The sequence below is a fragment of the Natator depressus genome, chromosome 1, assembly GCF_965152275.1.
Source record: "Natator depressus isolate rNatDep1 chromosome 1, rNatDep2.hap1, whole genome shotgun sequence".
Taxonomy (NCBI): domain Eukaryota; kingdom Metazoa; phylum Chordata; order Testudines; family Cheloniidae; genus Natator; species Natator depressus.
Window position 1 is genome coordinate 169,547,284 of NC_134234.1, and position 16,360 is coordinate 169,563,643.

A 16,360-nucleotide genomic window follows, 5' to 3' on the forward strand; every position below is an offset into this window, starting at 1 on the left:
TCTTCGTTCTGTTTCTTCATCTGTAAGATGGGGCTAATGATACTAACCTCCTTTACGAGTTCTACAGAAAAACTAGGGACTTTTTATTATTATTACTGAAGTTAGTAACACTGCACGTGGTAGTCAGAAAAATTCAAGGTGCCAATCCTGCAATCTGACCTGTGTGGTAAACTCCAGGGCCCAGTGATTTCACTGGGACTCCATGTGGCGGATTGTAGAATCAGAGTTCAAGTAACAAAAATGGTCCCCATGCTGCAACTTGGGTTAATCAGTGTAAAAATGCCCAAAAATAAAACAACAACACAGTACCACATGAAAACAACCAAATGTTCTCATGAAAATTTCTGTAAGAATCTCCCATAAATATTCCAGTGACGATAATTTAGAAGTTCACAGTTTGAATAAGATATAATCTTGTTACCAAAAAGTGTAATGAATGTAATGATAGCAATAGAATTCACAGAAAAAGTACAAATCAAAATTCAATTGGTGAATTCAACATAGGCACCATACTTTCATTCACATTTTCTTCAAGCTTCTGATCCAGTCTGGTATCAGCTTTCATGAAAATTAGAATCATCGTTGTCTTCAAATCAGATTCCATCTGATTATACTGTATTAAATATAGAAAGTTTATCTGTAACATTAAAACAACAAAAAGTTACCCTGACACTTGCAAGCAGGAAGTGATGCTTTCCCTGAAATTTGACTTTATGTTTGCGAGGAAAAGAGAGTGGGTGCTTCATTCTGTAAACCTAACATTTCTTGCTTGTAGAGTAATATTAGAAAACCTTCACCAATTATTTTAGAATGGAGAATTATTTTAGAATTTTCCAGCCATTGGAAAATTCAAAGGCCAAAAGAAAATTGCACCACATGAAAGCAGCTTTACTGGCATTTTTGGATGCCAAAAGAAGGAGAAAAGCTGCCACTCCCAACCAACCCCCTGATACCTGCAACATACTCTCAGTGGGTTGACCTGTGCACCCATTTATGGGCCTCTGTGAAGACTTACGTGTCTTGCTGCACTGACCCCGTTGCAGAATCAGAGCCTGAAGTTCCAGTCCTACGATTGCATATACACATGAGTAATTTTCCTAATATGACCATTTCACTGAAGCTAATGGGACCATTCATATGAGTAAAGTTAAGCACCTGCATAAAGCCCAGTCCTGCAATTGACTTCAAAGCAGCTTTGGGCAGGCATGGTGTTATGTCTAGCTATGTACAGTCAGTTACAAGATGAGGAATTAGATGTTTGTAGGATTAGGGTTCAAGTGATGTTTAGTCTTTGTCTATCAGAGGGAACACCCTAGCTAGATAGCAGTAGCTCATTCATTTCCTTACAATAAATGGAGGCTCAATCCCCATATGATTAGGCAAGTACAAAACTTTCAGGTTTAACAAAGTTTTCCAGAATCACATTCATGCTGAGCATTACCCCAAGTTAAAAACTTGAGCAGAACCCGCAGAATGCATTCTAATTTCTTGTATATCCTTTTACAAGTTTCAGCCAATATCTTCTACAGTCTTCATACAAAATGTAACATTCTAACTTACTTGAAAGGGCGCCTTCCAGACCTTACCCTGCCAGGAATGGAAAGGAAAGCTCCCTCTTCTGCCACTGAAGCTGCAAAGTCTATTGTGCTGTCTCTGGCACTAGAAACAGCTGAGATAACACCTGCTTCAACTAGTGAATCAAACAACTGGGGAATCCTCTCTGGTTGGGTAACACCAGGAAAAAAAAAATCATTCTAGCCACTTAAAGTAGGACGCTTTCGGAGAAGTGGAAAAGCTTTCTTTATATGTTAAAGAAAAACAGAGGGAAATATACACACAACAAACATTAGTGTTGTCTAGAAAGAACAGACTAGTTAAGCAGCATTTATTCGATCCATCATCTTGCTTTAAATTTCTTAATAGAAAAATATGAATATCCCCTATCTGATGAAAAGTGTGTTGAGAATTTCAGCATTCTTTTGGCCATGCACACTCCCATCTTTGAAAAATACACAATTATTTAAAAAATATTAAAGTTTATATGAATATTAAAAGCATCGAGAGTTTTAAAATTCTAAACAGACTACTCACTGGTGTAGCTAGTCAGTGTGTACAGCATAAGCAATACATCATAACTGTGTTGCTGGATAATGTATTAGCATTTGCTGTAACTGGGACAGAAATACATTAAGGATATTGAAATTTATACTTAAGAAGAAAAGGGAGAATATATCTAGAAACTTTTCATATTTAAAAAAAACAAAAGTATTATGCCAAGATTGATCTGCACATGCCAGCAACACTGGAAGGAAAGAAGCTAAAATGATCTTCAGATGAGGGACCACAGAGTACTTCAGCCAGTTGATGGCATTGGCAACTTTTGGGTCTCAATGCCTCTGAAAATTAGACTCTCATCCTTCAGATTTATATCCCTGATTAATTTTATACATATGAGTAGCCCCACTGACTTTGATAAGAATACTCACAAGTGTAAATCTAAGTACGTGTATACGCTTTTGCAGAGACTTTATCTGAGCGTCTGAATGTGGACTTAGACATCTGAGTTTAGGACCCAAGTCTGACTATAGGAAGGTACACAAACAGTGAAATTAGTATATCCTATAATAAAACACGTACATCATACAGTGAAACTAGCATCTTTATTAAGCTTATTAAACTTAAACTCAATATTAAGAGCAACACCCACAAACCCCAAGCACGATCAGGGCATAAAACCTAATATACCAACTCAATGCTTCCTTTCTCCCACTCTTAACACAGTTTAAAAACAAACAGAGAGTATAAAACAAAGAGATTAAAGCCCCTATACTGCTAACACTTTTGCACATGCTTAACTTTAAGCACAAGTAGTTCCATTGCTTAAAATTAAGAATGGGCGTTAGAGTTTGCAAGATCAGGCATAGGTGCCATCTCCATGGGTGCTCCAGCCCTGGAGCACCCCATGGAAAAAAAATTAGTGGGTACTTAGTAACCACTGGTAGCCAGTTCTCCCCCTCCCCTTGCAGTGCCTCCTATCCACTGGTGGCCCCACCGATCAACTCCACCTCCTACCTTGCACCCCCAACTTCTCTTTCAAGCCCTACCCATGACTTGGGCAGCCAAACATCTATCTTCCTCTGGTTCGTGAATCGCTAGCAAAGATACTACAGCCTGGACTTAGGTGCCTATCTCTGTGATAAAGGCGGGGCTTAGCACACATCTCCCCAGGCTAAATTAAATGGCTCCCCACCTAGCGTGCTGACTTTATGAATCATATTCTAAGATGTCTATCTCTCCTCATTCTTTGTATACGGAGCCTAGGTGCCTAACTCAGGTATTCTACACTACAAGCGTTGTAGTACAGACACTTATTATAACGATAGAAGGGTTTTTTTTCCATTGCTGAGTAAATCCATCCCCTCGAGAGACAGTAACTAGCTCAACAAGAGAATTCTCTCAACCTAGTGGTGTCTACAGTGGGGCTTAGGTCAACTTAATGAAATCTGTCAGGGATGTGATTGAGTGATGTAGCTAGGTTGACATAAATTTTAGGTGTAGACTAGGCCATAGGCTTTGTTGATCACAGTGTTATTCTAGTGATTTCTGGATCTCACCCTCAAAGAATTGAGGGTGTCATGTTAGAAGTGTGTCATTAAGAGCGCCATGATTCTGGGAGGGTTGTGGTCTTTAGGACTCTACCTCAGGTCAATTTTTCTTTGGGAAAGAGGATCATTCACAAGAATTATAAGCATACATAAGTGTCTCTCTCTATTTTGTCTCTATGGCACATCCCACCCTCTGGATGCTATATAAATAATAATTAAAAATTAGAAATTAAATTTAAAAATGTTTTCCTAGCCTTTGAAAGGGATAAAAAGGTAATCTAGTACAAGTGGCTGTTTTGTAGAAGGCTAGATATAAAATATACATATTTATTCAGAATTTCTGTCCCTCTTCTTGTTCTTGTTTTTCATTCTGCCCACTCTCTCATCCATCCTATTTTTTCCTGCTCCATTTTTCTCAGTCTTGTGCCAGCAGAATACCAACTGAGTACACTTCAAATTTCCAAACAGATTTGAATGTTTATTAAATTACACAAAATGCCTTTCCATAACACTGAATTCCCTAAATATTTACAACAAATGACAATGCTAAAGTTTATAAAATGCTAAATTTACAGGAAACTTTAAAAAACAGATAAACAAAAAACCCTGTTTGTAATTTGTTTTTCACTTTAAGCATACCTGGCAAAATGAGTAGAAAATGTGCAATAGGTTGAAACTATCAAGCTCCGCTCAGTATTCATCAGAGAAGCTTCAGGCACTCCATCTGAGATAATTTGCAAAAGGACATGATTCAGTAGAGTGTGATTGCATGGAAAAAAGTCAGTCAAATAGTATTCACAAAGTAACTTGAAAACCAGTGTGGTGCAGTTTCAATGTGATTCTGTGAGGAGTTTAGCAGTTAGTGAAAATGTCAATATCAAATGGGAGCTCATTCACTGTAAAACTATCCAATTGAAATGTAATACATATACTTAACATCTCAAGCCTAAATGTTTGGTATGATATGTGTCTAATGTTGATATTCAAGGAGCGTTCAATTTTTTTAGGCCTTGTGTCATTTATTTAATTTCATAAATGAACTGTAATTTGCAAAAGAACTTATGTGATCATGAGATTCCAGCAAAGAACCAATAGTCCCTTGTTCCTACATCCAGTTTGAGCCATCTATTCATTCCCTTCTTTTCTTTGTGCCTCATTTTGTGCCTGTAAAAATTTACTGAAAAGTAGATTTTCCACCTGTGCTGAGACTTCCTGGATAATCTATCTCCTCTGAAAATAAATCCCCTTAAAAACATAATGAGATCTGGATTCTCAAATATAGCCCACACAACGATTTATCAACAAGGAAAGTCCTACCTCCGCTTACCATGAATTGCTAGTTCTGCTCATACTGCCTAAAGCATAGAACAAAACAAAGGATTTTTCCCTGATTTTCAGAGCATTCTATATGCCCCTCATTCTCCCTGTTCCATACCAGCAGCTCTGTGTTCACCCCCTTTCCACTTCCTCCAGGTCCTCCATTCCCTTCCATGGCAGGGGTTGTATGCCCCACATTTGCCCCCATCCCAGGGGTTCTGTCTGTGCCCCTGTTTCCCTCTTTCCTCCATGCCACTGTGTGCCCCGATGGCTCCTCCTCCACCCATTCCATGGTCCCTCATTTTCCCCCATGACAAAGGCTCTCTGAACTCTCATTACCCCCTTTTCTCCCTTCTTCCCAGGGGCTCTGTTGGTCCCCCCACTCCCTCTTCCACCCATGATAGGGGTTCTGCGTACCCTTTTCTCCCCTTTCCACATACAAGAATCCCCCAATCTCTTCTCCACCAGGGGTTCTGTGTCCCTGATTTCCCTCTACCCCCACATCAGAACCCCCCAGTTCTTCCTGTCCCTCTATGCCAGAGCCTGTGTGCATACCTGTATTCTCCCCTTCTACCCCCATGGCCCTCACCCCCTCTTCCTCCTCAACTATTCTGCTTTATCTCTGGGAGATAAGTCATTCACAGTATCAACATGTTATACTCCTTAGAGCGTGAGCAGAGATGGGGTATTGTTTTTCTGGAAGGCATTAATGAGCACCATCAACCAATTGTTTCATCTATGGACACTTGCAGAGGTGCTTGAAGCTGTGGCTATACTAAAGAGCTGGCAGGGCTTCATGGCCTCCCCCCCAATGAAGTCTGTGGAAGTGCAGGTGCTCAGCCCCTCTCCAGATTTGACCCATGGATTTGATATTAAATGCAAAATCCTTGGTATTAATGGGAAAGAGGGAGCTATAAAATAATCTTGCAAGTCTTTACATATCACCTGTCTGCCTTAGGAATTCTTATAATTTTTCCTAACAGGGACTGCATTTTAATAGACCATATATCAATATTAGGAACATATATGGTTCCCACAGTATGTGAGTACTTCACATTTTTTTAATTGTTAATGTGTTTTTCCCCCACTACACCTCTGTGAGGTAGGGAAATACTATTATCCTCATTTTATAGCTGAGAAACAGAGAAATTAAGTGACTTGCCCACAGTCACACAGAGAGTTTGCAGCAAAGCAGGGAAATGAGCCCAGTTCTCCTGAGTATCACAGCAATACCTTAACCACCGGATTGCCCTTCCTCCCAAAGGGACTGTCCATCTCTTCTATGATCCAGCATCACATGACATCCTTACATGGACAGCACTAGGAAATAAAACAATATTAGAAAATAATTTAGTGTGTGTAGCTGTGTTTTAATTGAATTTAACAGCAGGAAACAAGGAGGGGAAACCATCATCACATGTCTAGCCAGTCCTTTTCTGACCACCAGCAAGTTACCTGCGGAATACAAATTGTTCATACAGCATAGTTTGGCAACCTCTGTTAATGCCATATAAAGTTCCAAAGAAGTCACATACCACTGAGAGAAAGAAATCTCTCACTTTTCAAGGAATATAGCTAACAGTACTGCTTTTTAAACATGACTTTCTAGGATGGTATTTCAGTGTCAGCCAATACATGAGTAAGTAAATATACATCAACATCACTCAAATGATATTTCCAGAAGTAATAAATATGACCCAAAATGCCCAGTTCTACACTATGGGATAGCAGTTATTGATATTCCTATAAATCCTTAAAAAGAAGAAGGTGTAGGGCTGGATATATTTTAGCAGGAAAGCACCTTGTTATTGGAAAGGGCAGGAGACGCAGAACTAATAGGAAGAACCAGATAACGGTAGAATCATAACACAGACAATACCATAAATTGCCTGTGTGCAAGACATTAATCTTTCCAAAGATGTTGCAGCATGCCTTATAGATGATGATATGTTATCCAAAATAATCTTTTCAGTGCTTTGTGTTGCATAGATGCCATATTAACAAGGAACACAGTGGGTTCTTTCTCCTCACCTCAGCAAGTTTAATTGATGTCATGCCAGATTCTCAGTTCGTTACTGCAGATGAAGTCTAATATTTCAGTGTTAAGGTGTTATCTCAAGAAAAGAAACTATTTGGAATATAGATGTGACAAACTACCTCAAAGCGACACAAACTACCATATTTAGGAATCATGTTCTTTCCTGCTAAAGTAAAATGTTCCATCAGCTGTACTGAAGGAGAGCTATAATGACATTAATTGTCCCATCAAAATAAATTACAGGTGAGTATTCCCTAAGGATATTGCAGATGATACAATACAGGTCATGTTTCCTACGTAATTAAGGTAATCTGCACCCCAGCTATCCAGTAAGGTCTGTATCCTGTGCAATTTTATTCTTCATGTAAGAAGTAAAGAAGAGGATTTTCAGTAGAAATTTGATGTTTACTTTGCAAGCAATCCACATTGCATTGTTTCTGGACACATAAGCCTAAACAAATTGTATGACATTCAAGAACCACTTAAATCTTTAAACAAATAATAGCAGTACAACTCAGTATTGAATCTCTGGAAAAATATCAAGTCCGAAGAGCTCTGTGTAAGCTTGAAAGCTTGTCTCTCTCACCACCCAAAGTTGGTCCAATAAAAGATATTACCTCACCTACCTTGTCTCTCTAAGGCTGCAGCATTATAGATAGAGCCAAGGCGGCCTTTATGAAGATAACAAATAATGTTTAACGAGTAATGCATTTGCAGACATGGGGTTATGTCATTGTAAAACCAATGTAAGAGAAAAGAGAATCAGCCCCAAATTCTGCTCTCACTTACTCCCACATAACTTAGTAGAGTTACTCCAGATTCTCTGACACTGGTGTTAGGCAGAAGTGATACTGTTGAAGTTAACGGAGTTACTGTAACGATGTAAAGCTGGTATGAGACAAAGGAGTATCAGGCCAAGCTGCTCTCAGTGCCCTGATTTGACCTACTGAATTAGGTGCATATTACTTTGGCTGCATATAGTGTCAAAAATCATGGGAACAGAAACTCAACATGTGAAAGCTGTCATAGCTCAATTGAAGTCAATGAAGCCATGACAATTTTCATCAGCTGGGGAACTGAGCAGCAGTACCCAGTTTTTTCAGTTAGAAGTTTCTAGATGGTAAATTTCCATTCTGAACAAGAGTAGGGAGTTATCAAACTGATTATCTTGAATATAAGGGGCCAAATTATCTAGTCCATGAACTCCACTTTGCCCGTCATGAGTGTAAAGTGGATTTGAAGCATTTAAAGCTGGAGATGGCCTTCAGAGCATTTACCCTGTCCAGCGGCTCTCTCCTCCAATGAAAAGCTGATGTTAGCAGCTATGCATCAACCGCTACCCTACATAAAGCATAAGTGTGGGAAGTGGGTGTGGGAAGATATTCAAGGAGCAGGCTCGAGCAGAGTTGGGGAGGGAGCATGCTAAAGCAGAACTCTGCGAGGCCCAATTCTCCCCAGGCATAAGGTTCCCAAGGGAGGGAGTAGCTCCTTTAGAGTCCAAAATTGCATTGTAGCTGAGCAAGTTCAGTACCAGTTACCCACAGCCATCTCCCCACGACAGCTAGTCAGAAATTTTATGACAAAAGTTAGCATTACAGAGTTAAGTCGACTTAAATTATGTCGACGAGTAGCTCCTTTAGAGTCCAAAATTGCATTGTAGCTGAGCAAGTTCAGTACCAGTTACCCACAGCCATCTCCCCACGACAGCTAGTCAGAAATTTTATGACAAAAGTTAGCATTACAGAGTTAAGTCGACTTAAATTATGTCGACGAGCATAAGTCACTTTAATAACATCAGTTGTGTACGTCCACACTGTATGTCAGCAGACTGTGTCCACAGTCATTGCTCTTGCATTGACAGAGAGAGCATTCCATTGTGGGAAGCTATCCCACTGTGCAAATCACCACCCTTTGCCCCTGGGGAGCTCTGGGAAGGGATCAAAGTGGATCATGGGGATATGCTTGCCTTCCCATGATGCAGTTCTTTCCGTCCCATCATTCCATGGGCTTCCTACTTGTTTTGCACCATTTTCAACAGCCCTTGTAAACTGTGCACCTGCCATCTCTTCCTGATAGCATGGATGCTGAACTGCTGACCAGTATGGTGATGAGCATTATGAACACAATGCAGCTGGTCCTGCAGTACTTCATGAGCTGTGAAACAGAGAGTGAATCAGTGGTGCCTGATCTGTGGTCTGCCATGGAAACAAATAATTCAAGTTTGCTGCTGGCATTCGCGGAATAGCTTGCCACGGTGGACTTTCAGTACTGGGCTCAAGAAACAAGCACTGAGTGGTGGGATCTCTTTGTGATGCAGGTATGGGATGATGAGCAGTGGCTGCAGAACTTCTGGATGCATAAAGCCATCTGCTGTGTGGAAGCTGGCAACTTCAAACTGCTATCAGTCAGGCGTGAATCAGTTTGTAGTTGGAAAGTCCACCGTGGGGGGTTGCGTTCATGCAAGTGTGCAGGGCCATTAATTGCCTCCTGCTTATGAAGGACTGTGACTCTCACTAATATGCAAGCAATACTTACTGGCTTTGAGGCAATGGGATTTCCTAACTGCAGTGGGACAATAGACGGAATGTATATCCCAATTTTGTCCCCTGACCATCTTGAGACGGAGTACATCAACCAAAAGGGCTACTTCTCCATGGTCTTGCGGGCGTTGGTGGATCACCAGGGCTGTTTCACTGACATCAGTGCGGGATGGTCAGGGAAGGTGCATGACACATGCATCTTTCAGAACACTGGACTGCATAGAAAGCTGGTACTTTCTTTCCAGACTGGAAGATCCCAATGGGTGATGTGGAAATACCCATAGTGATCCTTGGAGACCCCACTTATCCCTTGCTTCTATTGCTCATGCAGCCTTACACCAGAAACATAGACAGCAGCAAGGAGTGCTTCAACAACAGGCTCAGCGGGTGCCAAATGACCATTAAAAGGTTGTTGGCACTGTCTTTTTGGCCGGTTAGACCTCAAGGACATCAAGGACATCCTCCAAGGAAAGATCAGCAAAACAACTAGTGCGAATCTTTTTAACTCGACTGTGCTTCCAGCAATGTTATATGGCAGCAATACATGGTCGCTGACAAAAACTGACCACAGCTCTGTCTGAGTGGTATCCATGAGAACAGAAATGCCTACGCGGTCGGCCTCCAAAGAGATGGGATGACTTCCTAACAAGGAGATATGGACAAGCATGGCGAAGGATTGCCAGAGCGAGAGAAGATTGGAAGACGTGTTGTGATCAGCTCAGTTTCAACTGATGAAGGACCGACAGTCTACGCAGTCTATGCGGACCTCAATGAGGAAAATATTCCAATGGTCACTGTGACCTGCTCCACTCTGCATAATATTTGCAAAGTGCAGGAGGAAAAGTTTCCCCGTGGGTGGATCACCGGGGCAAATACAAGTGCAATTAGAGGGATGCAGGGGGAGGCTATTTGAATCAGGGAGGCTTTGAAGGAGCATTTTGATAAAGATTCCCAGTAATGTGTCTTTATGTGATGCATTTGGCCAAGCAATGTTTACTTGCCACCTTGAATTATCCCGTAGTGCTTGTTTCCTGAGCGTTAATTGTAGTAAGCAAATATTCCTACCTATACTCCTGTGTTTCAATATCAGCACTGACCGATGTGTGTATGTCACCAAAAAAGACTCATTTTATTTTAAAGATTCAAGTTTTATAACAGGACAAAACAAATTTTTGGTCAAACAGAGGATATGGCAAAGAGGAACAGTCTTGCAGTTAGGGCTCTCACAGCTGTGTGTAACGCCAGCTTTTGTTGGGAAACCAGTCCCTAGGCATGAATTGCACAGGGTACTGTGAGAGACTAGGAACACTCAAGGAATGTACTGGGGAGTTTGGGGAGGGCATGGACCAGAGTTCTGTGTTGCTGCACGGGGAGTCATGCACAGATATGCTTGGATTGTAGGGTAATGAGGGACTTCATCATCTCTTTCTGGCCCTTCAGGAGCTTTATCATCTCCTCCTGCCCCCGAGTCCTTTCCAGGCTATTCAGCCTCTGTCATTCATTAATTATCTCCCTTCACACTCTTGTTTCGCTATGTGCTGCATCTGTTGACTGCAGCACTTTGTGAAACATGTCCTTCTTACTCCTCCTGGTTCACCACCTTATCCGCCAGTGTGGAGGTTTCGGTCCTCAAGGGCACATCTGCAGAAGCCAAACAAACAATGAACAGAGACAGTATTATGAGTGAGTTCACAACTGTGAATCCCAAAAGTTACTCACACTTCTTTCTCCCTGTCCCTTGGCTAGCACACAGGTTGGTGAAAGTCCCAAATATGGTGAGTTTGTGAGGAGTGGGGGTGGATGGCAAGGGGGAATGGGCAAGAAGGGACAAAGGAAGGTTTGCAAAGAGGGTTACTACAAGTGGCTAGGGAGACTTTTCTGAATATTGGTACCCTTTTCCACAGGCTAGGGTAATTGAACCTGACATCTCACTCCTAAGGGTAACCCAGAATTCAAAGGAGCATCTCATGCATGAGTGCAGGTTCAGACCAACTCCGTATGCTGCTTGCCTGTGTTTCGCTTTGTTCCCTGCAGAAATAATTGTCGGTTGGTGTGACAAAGTTTCGTACAGTGCGGGGAGAAACAACGTAGCTCTGCCAAGGAACCTTCGGCAGAGGATTGCAGAATACCTACAGGAAAGTTTCCTAGAGATCTCTATGGAGGATTCCTGGGACATCCCAGTGTACATAAACAAATGTTTTCATTGTGGCCCCACTGCATAGATGGACAGGGTCTGTTGTTAATTTCTATCCCTTACTCCCACCTCTACCATATAAAAAAGTCTCTGTTCTCAATCTGTTCTCTCCATGCAGCATCAAAGCAAAACTACTATTTACCGGAGCTCCCCTTTCCTGCATTGTTCACACCAGAGCTAGAGGGCTAGGACTGGCTAAAGCCCTCTGGAGTGGAAAAGAGTCCTGACTTGCCATGCCACCAGATGACCTTGCTATGTGCTCCACATTGTCCTCCAGCCCCACTTTCTCATCCACCACTTCATCATTGGGGTTGAGTCCACTGGCCACTGCCTCTGGTTCCACTGAAGTATCCACACAGTTGGTGATGGTGGAGGTGGGGTCACCGCTGAGGCTGGCATGCAGCTCCTTATAGAAGCGTTATGTCTTCAGCACTGCACCAGAGCTATGATTGGCCTCCCTTGCCTTCTGGTACGCCTGCCTCAGCTCCTTAATCTTAGCCCAGCAGCACTGCTGTGTGTCCTTCTCATGCCCCCTCTCCTGCATGCCACTAGCAATCAGCTTGTAGATATCAAAGTTCCTATGACTGGAGCAGAGCTTCAGCTGCACAGCTTCCTTTTCCAATAGACTCAGCAGATCCAACAGCTCCAGTGTGCTACATACAGGAGAGCATCTGCTGCAGAAAGCCAGCAAGGTCAGCTGGGAAGATGCTATGTGAACTGTGCATGTTGAGCAAACAGGAAGAGGAATTTCAAAAATTCCCAGGACTTTAAACAGGGGAGGGTCTCATACCTGTGTATCTTCAGGGCAGCGGCGTTCAAACTGCTGACCAGAGCCGTCATGATGGGCACTGTGAGATACCCATGGGAGGCCAATTTGGGTGACATAAGCCCAGTGTCTACACTGACACAGTGTCACTCTAACTATGTCGCAAAAAGCTCTATGCCATTTGTCAAGGTAGTTTTATTATGTCACTGTAGCAGGGGAGCTACATCAAAGGGAAGAGCGTTTCTGTGTGTACACCTCGACTGTTTTGGTGATGAAACCTGACTTTTGTGGACAAAACTGTGTAATGTAGACAAGGCCTCAGTGTTGTTGGAAAATGTCAGTTCAAGGAGGCAAAAGGTTTGCTAGTTTCCTAGTGGGCTGCGAGCACTCCAGGTTCCAGGGTCCACAACTCCAGGGCAGGCTCGTAATGGGGTCTGCCCTGGGGCTGGGGACTCCAAGGCTACCAGACTCCCTTGGCTCCAAACCAGCCCTGAGATGCTTCTGAGGTCCCAAGTCTTCCAGTCTCCCTGCCATGGAGTAGAGAGCCTAGATGCTTTAGAGCCGCAGCTCCATCCAGGCCTCCAGGGCAGCTCCACTGTTTGGGCTGAGAACCTGAAAGCCTTCGGAACCCCAGCTCCAGCTCAGGCTCAACTCTCAGCTCTGCAGCAGAGGCTGAAGTCAGGCATCTCAGGACTTCCAAGGTTCCTTCCGTGGAGCTGGGACCCTGGAAGTCTGGCACCAGCTTACAGGATCTGCAGCTCTGGGGGAGCTCCACCGTGTGAACTCGCCTGAGCCAGGGACTCCAGATGCTTCCAGATTCCCAGGATAGCTGGCTCCTAGCACTGCCCACTTTCTGAAATAAGATTTTAATTTGCTGAGAAATTTCAGCAAAATTGTAAATTCCAAAACCCCAAAATTTCTCACAAACTGTAAATCACAAGTTTCAGCCAGTTCTATTCCCCATTCTGAGAATTTGCCCCAAGGACTTTGAAATCCTTTTTTCTGTCAATATATTACAGGAAAAACAGAACAAAGCAAGGGCCACCAAATAATCTCAGTCCAAAAAGCCGTGTAAGGTCAAAAAAGATTAGAACTTTATTCTAGCACACAGCAAGCAGAGAGAAAATTCCAGAACAGTGCCCAATGAAGAAGAGGTGGGGAATCTATTGTCCCACAGGATTTCTTGCTCACACTATTTATCTTTAGTTTTACTACCAAAATTCTCTTGCCACTTATAATAAATCTGCCAGGCAATGCAGGAATCTTTTTCCCTTTAAGGGATTACATATAATATATGGATGATTCAGCAATTGTAGTGCATTGTACAGCAGACAGAAAAATGATTTTTTAAAAAAAACTTCTTTCATCCAAATAAAATTATGTATGTAATTATGTTCATATATAAATGCATACATACTCCATGACCTGTTCTGCAAAATAGAAATACTTGCCTGTTTTATATCTTTTTTTAAAAGCAACAAGTGTTCCTCTTTTGCAAACTGGAACAACACTTTTTCCCCATCTGGCAAAACATTGCATGATTTTCCTTATGTATTACTTCAAAGGTGGGTTCTCCCCTTCAGCAAAATAGATGTTTTACAGCTTTCATCATAAAAATGCTGATTCAAAAGCAACTAATTCTAAACATATAAGTACGGAATATAACAGGGAAGTTCAGAAAAGTTGGGAACAAAGAAATTAATGAAGAAGTGTTAGATTACCAAATTCATGGTAGGGAGAGTATGAAACAGGATTGATATTAAAGTGTTGAAGAAGTGCTCATGCCATAGTATCAATATGTCACTTAGAATGAGCTGTACGATGACATTCATAATGCTCACACAAGTTTTTTTTTTCCATTAAGGTTAAAAGACAACTTTTTGTCAGCTCATAAGTAAATGTATATCAATGTGAAGAACCTAGAATAAATGTAGTTGTTGAAAACTTCTTATAAGACATAGTATTTAGTAAAACAACATTCAGATTTACTGCTATGTGTTTTATAATTGCATATGCATCATATATTTTTGTTATTGGATATATTGTTAAATATCAACACGGGAGCTGTCCCTTTAAGAATAGGATGGGACACTTGATGGGAGGATATACTTGCAGGCGTCCTTGAACACAGCATGCATCCACAAGATCTGCTTGTAGTCCCAGACCATAGAAGACTCAGTTTGTATGAGCTCTAAAGTCAGAACTCAAGTTAATAAACTTATTCTTCAAGAAAGTAAACCTCATTCTTGAAATCGTATCATGAAGTGAGTTAAAAGTACACATCACACTCTGTGAATTATGGTAGCTAGAGAAGAAAAGAACAGTGTTCCTGTCAAATCTTATGATGCTCATTAAGCATTTGGATGAGCTCAGGTGAGTTTAATTATGGTTCAGATTTTGGAAGATAAATCTCAAAACTGCACACAAAATGAACGAGACTGCCTCACAAAGTTGGTGGTTTGTCATTGACTAGCACTCATATATAGAATGATCTGCTTAGAGCACTTGTGTCTTTAGCACTCTTGAGTAATGTGTTAACTGTCTGTTCATTCCATTCATTTGCTCATAGATCTTCTGTACACACTACTACACATGTGCTGGTTTCTTCATGCCCCAGAGGTTCTCAACCCCTGTGCTCTGCTCTGGGACCCACCCCACACCTAACCACTTCCCTCAAGCACCCACACCCACCTTGCCTCTTCCTGCCCCAGCTCTACCCTAGGCCCTGCCCCTAGCCTACCCCGTCTCCCAAGCACCCATCCCTGCCCGGCCTCTTCCCACCCCTTCCTGCCCAGTTCTGCCCCCTCCCCTGAGTGCGCCCCATCCCCACTCCTTCTCCTGAACACCATGGAACAGCTGATCGTGGCAGGCAGGATGCACTGGGAGGGAGGGGAAGAAGTTGATCGTTGGGGCCACTGGTGGATGGCGGGTGCTGTGGGGCTGGGGGGAGGCACTGGCTGCCAGTGGGTGCTAAACACCCACTAATTTTTTTCCGTGTGTGCTCCAGGGCTGGAGCACCTATGGAGTCAGCGCCTGTGTGCTACTAGAATACTCTGTGGACATTCTGAAAAAAAGCCCTCATAAACCCCAGATGAAGTAAATAGATGTATTCATAACCACATTTTCTAGATGGGGAAGTAGGAAAGTAAGTCAACTTGCCTAATGTCATACAGCAACTACATGTCAAGCCAAAGAGCAGAATACATGTCCTCAGGCTCACAGGTTTAGGCCTATGACACTATGCCAGAATACTGCCCAAATAAATAATTGACTCTTTCTGTGTCTCAGTTTTTCTGCAAAGTGAGCAAGTGAGATTGTCAATGATACATAAGTGTATCACATGGCTCTAAATGTGTCACATGAGTATCTCCCTTTTTCATGCGGTATAATGCTGGGGGGTGTGTGTGTGTGTGTATTTTCAGTACACATACACACGGTCCATAGGCCAGATATATAGTGCAATTCGCCTGTGGTCTGGAAGAGCATGTGAGGTTCTTTACCTTATGAAAGGCTCACATAGGTGCTGCATTGGAACAAGGTCCAACAGGTAGAACTGCTATACTGGCATGGAAGACCACACAATGACCTGGCCACAGATTCAATTTATGTAGGTCCAGTGGCCCCAACACCTCACATGACTGGTGCACAGGTGCTGTGGCTGCTAATCATAGTTTGGAATAGTAGATTTGGGGAACAAAGGGTCTGAACCTTGAGCTCTGACTAGAGGGTGGATTTCACCTCAGAATTTCACTCACATAGAGCCTGACTACCATGCAGGTAGAGTGAATTTCACCGCTATAAAGTATAAACAGTGATTTTGTAGAAATAAGCCCATACAGAAATAAATTGCATTGTACTGTATGGCAATGTATCGTTAGAACACTACCTCAATTGACTGTG